This window comes from Osmerus eperlanus, chromosome 3 (assembly GCF_963692335.1).
Source record: "Osmerus eperlanus chromosome 3, fOsmEpe2.1, whole genome shotgun sequence".
Taxonomy (NCBI): Eukaryota; Metazoa; Chordata; class Actinopteri; order Osmeriformes; family Osmeridae; genus Osmerus; species Osmerus eperlanus.
In genome coordinates, this window is record NC_085020.1 from 22,815,277 (window position 1) to 22,820,426 (window position 5,150).

The following is a 5,150-nucleotide window of genomic DNA, read 5'->3' on the forward strand; positions in this document are numbered from 1 at the left end:
AGACCTCTCTCTCCCACACCTCTCTCTCCCACACCTCTCTCTCCCAGACCTCTCTCTTCCAGACCTCTCTCTCCCAGACCTCTCTCTCCCAGACCTCTCTCTCCCAGACCTCTCTCTTCCAGACCTCTCTCTCCCAGACCTCTCTCTCCCAGACCTCTCTCTCCCAGACCTCTCTCTCCCAGACCTCTCTCTCCCAGGCCTCACTCTCCCAGGCCTCTCTCTCCCAGGCCTCACTCTCCCAGGCCTCACTCTCCCAGGCTTGTGTTTACTTTAATGCACGGTGAAGGCTTCTGCCGACACTACTACATAAGATAAGCAGGGAACCCTAATGCCTTAACTGGTTCTCCTTGGTGGGAGGTGATTCCAGGCCAGATCTCTGTGGCTGGATGCTGTTGCTGCTGCCATGGACAGACCTTCACAGGGCTGTGCTCTGAACATGTCACTCAGGATCTTACTGGATACCAGTTTTTTTCCGTTTGCAGCTCTCAGGCAAAAAAGCCCACATTAAATGCAGTTTTTTTTGTCTGGAAAAATTGACAGACTTGGCAATTTGTGTATGGGCATGTCTGTCAAACCGAAACCCCGTTTTACTTTCAAGTTATTTTGAAAGAAGAGCAGTCAGAAGAGTCAACTTAATACTAGTTGTTAATCTCTGCAACTTTGACAAACTGACCTGGTCAAATTCCTTCAGGTAATGCAATTTGCTCCATATGTTCTAGTAAATACGCTGGGTTTCTGGTCCACCTCAGCCTCTGAGCAGATGTCAGATGGATTGAGGGTTTGTGTTTGAAGGCTCTCTGGATGAAAACCACACGCCCCTGACAACCGCATGAATGTTGCATGTATCCACACGTGACACTACACATTACCAGCGCCGCACAGACCCTTCGCCAGGCACGGTGTGCCACGCCACTAAATGGTCTGTAGAATGCTGCTTTAGCGTACGGGGAAAGGCTTTGTAGAAGCTACATTCCTGTACTGCACACTGCAGGTACTGCACACTGCAGGTACTGCACACTTCAGGTACTGCACACTGCAGGTACTGCACACTGCAGGTACTGCACACTTCAGATACTGCACACTGCAGGTACTGCACACTGCAGGTACTGCACACTTCAGGTACTGCACACTGCAGGTACTGCACACTGCAGGTACTGCACACTTCAGGTACTGCACACTGCAGGTACTGCACACTGCAGGTACTGCAGAGTTATTGGAACGATCTGTGTTATTTTCTGTTGGCCTGTTGGCTTTTTGCTCTCCCTCTCAGTATCTCCCTCACTGCTGTACCACTGGGCTTGTTCTTCACAGATGATCTCCTCTGGATTTCCAATTTGCAGTGTTCTGACTGTGGCAGGCGGCAGTCTTGCTTTAGCAGGGCCGTCGAATGCTCCCTGCCCCCCCCACTGTCTGCAGTGTGACACCTCCGTTCCCCGCTCTTGTCAGTCGACAGCAGAAAAAGCAGATTCCTGTCAGTTTTGTGGAGGCTTCACAGAACGAGGCAGCGTTCACGGACGCAGAGTCGTCTGGAGACGCTGCTTTCTGAGGAGAAAGGGAAGAGAGCACGACAGAGAGAGAAAGAGAGAACATGGTGGAAATAGAGAAAAAAAGAGAGAGAGAGACAGATGGAGTGACACTGCAGTGACTCATGGACAAACGCAACACCAGGGTCATCAAAAGCTGCCATCACACAGCCACCCCCCCGAAGCCTGAGCTTAATCACATGTAAGCTGCATTAGACACCTGCATCTCCAGGTGTTTTGTAGATTTGATGGCCGGGTGTGTTTTCTGCCAGACCCTCCCTGCCCCTACTGCCTCCCCTTCCAGCTCTCCCTTGGTTTTCCTCAAGAGACATCCTGCTGAGAAAATGACAAGGCAGCAAAAAAAAACTCCCTCTCCTTCTGGCTCAGATCACCTTCCCCCTCTCGCCTGGAGAACTTCTGAGCAGGGAGAAAGGAGAGACAGAGGAGAGAGAGGGGAGAGAGAGGGGAGAGAGAGGAGAGAGAGAGGAGAGACAGAGGAGAGAGAGAGGAGAGAGAGAGGGGAGAGAGAGAGGGGAGAGAGAGGAGAGAGAGGAGAGAGTAGAGAGGAGAGAGGAAACTTGAATAATAATAACATGGATACAAGTTGTACACCTGTGTGGTGTAGATACACTGTATATGTTAAACTGCCGTGTGTGTCTCTGTATGTGAGTGTGTGAAATATAAGTATATATAAGGCCATGATTTACATTGATTAATATTTCTGTAATTCTACCGTTGCTTTGGCATATGAACAATTGTTGTTTTCATGCCAATAAAGCCCTTTGAACTGAACTGAGAGGAGAGAGAGAGGGGAGAGAGGAGAGAGAGAGGGAGGAAGAGAGAGAGGTGAGAGAGGAGAGAGAAAGGAGAGAGAGGAGAGAGAGAGGAGAAAGAGGGGAGAGGAGAGAGGAGAGAGAGGAGAGAGAGAGGGCAGAGGAGAGAGAGGAGAGAGAGAGGAGAGAGAGGAGAGAGAGAGGGGAGAGGTGAGAGAGGAGAGAGAAAGGAGAGAGAGGAGAGAGAGAGGAGAAAGAGGGGAGAGGAGAGAGGAGAGAGAGGAGAGAGAGAGGAGAGAGAGAGGGGAGAGGAGAGAGAGGAGAGAGAGAGGAGAGAGAGGAGCGAGAGGAGAGAGAGGGGAGAGGAGAGAGGAGAGAGGAGAGAGAGGAGAGAGAGGGGAAAGAGAGGGGAGAGGAGAGAGAGGAGAGAGAGAGGAGAGAGAGGAGAGAGAGGAGAGAGAAATAGTAGAGAAAGGGACACACACTAACCAGTTTGGACTGTCACATCATCCTCATGAATCACAAAACAGCAAGAATAAACATGTGCCAGATGTCCACTCCTTGACATAGCATGTGTGGTTGTTATTTCACAACCGTCAACAGTTTTTGTTTAAATCTATCAACAACATGCCATTAACGAATGTAAGGTGTGATAGGTGCCTATGATTTTCATCAACAACTTTCATATATCTTTACCAAAAAAGATCTGTGTGAGTAAATATCTTCCACTTCAATTCTCAAAACAAATCAGAACAATTTGATTCCGAATCTGATTCCTCTAACTATGTGACACAGAAGATTTAATGTTATCTACAGTGTGAAAAAACAAGAGACTGTGCGCCTTTACTGTGAAACTCAGACTCAAGTGAGGCTTAACATTCTAGCAGACTTGAAATTTCCATTTAAAGCTCAGGTTGGCTGTCAGCAAGACTGGGGGTGAATCGTGCCAATAAATATGTATTAGACTCTAAATCCTGCTTTCTAATAGGTCAGATGTGGGCTTGCTTTTAGGCCCTCTCCTTGACAGCGAACCACATGTGGCCTGACTATTTATAATACCACGCAGGAGACTGGCATCAGCAACTGTTGGTTAAAGATGGGATTAATTTGTAATTGATAAAATTCCCATTGGCTCAACTTCAGAGACAAATCGTACATTCTGAAACACATAATTTCATGTTCATGCATAAGTAACATTGTTTGATGATTACACTAACACAAATAAACAAGAATGACAAAAAATACAGTGGCAGTAGAAATGGTTTATGGTTCTTTAATCGGTTTCGAAAAATGTTGGCTTGAATGATTTGGCTCCGGTCAGAAATGTGGGTTTTAGTTCAGGGTCCCAGCTTGTCATTCCTTGTCAGCATTTCAGCTGGAATTGCTGCTCAGAAATGTGTGCATTATTAGACCGCCTCCTCGCGGACTCAAGTGTCCTCGTTTCATCAACATCAAGGTCCTGCGGCACACGCTCCCCTGCCATGGCAGCCATTAGCGCAGCCTGGATATGTTCCAATTGTTTTTCTTCGATGACGCCAAACAAATTGGAGACCACTGGGAGAAGGGTTCCCATTGCTTCAAAAACCCATCAAAGCCAGGAGGACGTTCCCTTTCCAACGCCCCCCACGCAGACCCTCAGTTTGTCTTCGGCTCCACCGTGTACGGACGCATTACGAGTCCTCCATCTGAAGTTGTGACAGTTCAAGGGAACGAGGACCTGTAACGTATTCAGAATGGCCCCCAGCGAGGTCAGCATCCCCATAGCTCTCCTCGTCTCTGCCCCCAGACAGGCAAGGATGCCACACATTTCATTTGGGACCGCCAGAGAAGACTATGTAGAGCCATGACTCGTCTAGACACCTGACACTCATCCTCAACGCCACGGCACAGTAACGGCCACGGACGGAATAAATCTGCGCCCGAGCGCGCGTCTAAATCAACGTCCGAGCGATTCTCTCCCCCAGTCTGGCTAAGCGCAGACTTCATCTGTCCTGTAATACATACAGCGTTATATACATGGGGAGGTATGATATTGGCTCTGGCGCGACTGATTGGCCTGTATTTTAGATGCAGCCCTGCTCTGCTCGCCACACCTGGGGCCTGGGGCTGTTGTGTGTGTGTGTGTGTGTGTGTGTGTGTGTGTGTGTGTGTGTGTGTGTGTGTGTGTGTGTGTGTGTGTGTGTGTGTGTGTGTGTGTGTGTGTGTGTGTGTGTGTGTGTGTGTGTGTGTGTGTGGCTGTCACTGGCCATCGCCACGCCGGGCGATTGATGACAGCCATTCACTGATGAAGCTGTATTCATCATTCCTGTCCAGGGCTGCTCTGACCAGATGGACCCTGGACATCCATCCCCTGTCAGGGGCACATCTGTTCCCGTTGTTGCTTAGAGTACTAACAAGTCGCTCGCTCCCTGAAAGGCTGGTGTCAGGCGAGGAGGAAGTGATGCCGCCTGTTAGAGAGGGAGAAGGAGCGTGGCAAGGAGGAGCCAGGGAATCCGAGTCCTCCGACACTCGTGGGAGAGCTTCACCCTGCGTGGAGACTCGGACGAGGCCCGGGTGCTGCCTCCGTCTGGGCAGGGTTCTGGAGGGGCGACCGTGGACGGCTGCTGGAGAGGCTTTGTATTTGCTAGTTCTATCCCCCTCTTCATGTTTCGAGGCGTCCGACTCAAAACCCGTTCGCTCACAATGGAGTTTTGGCAAGGAGACCTTTCTCAGCAGCGGACAAGGACACACTGAAGTGCTGTGAGGAGGAGGGTCGGCAGTTCTCCCTCATGCTCCTTCTCTTTCTTTCTCTTCTTTTCGGTTTTCTCTCCCTCTCTTTTTGCTCTCCTTCTCTCTCTCTCTTGCGTTCTATGTC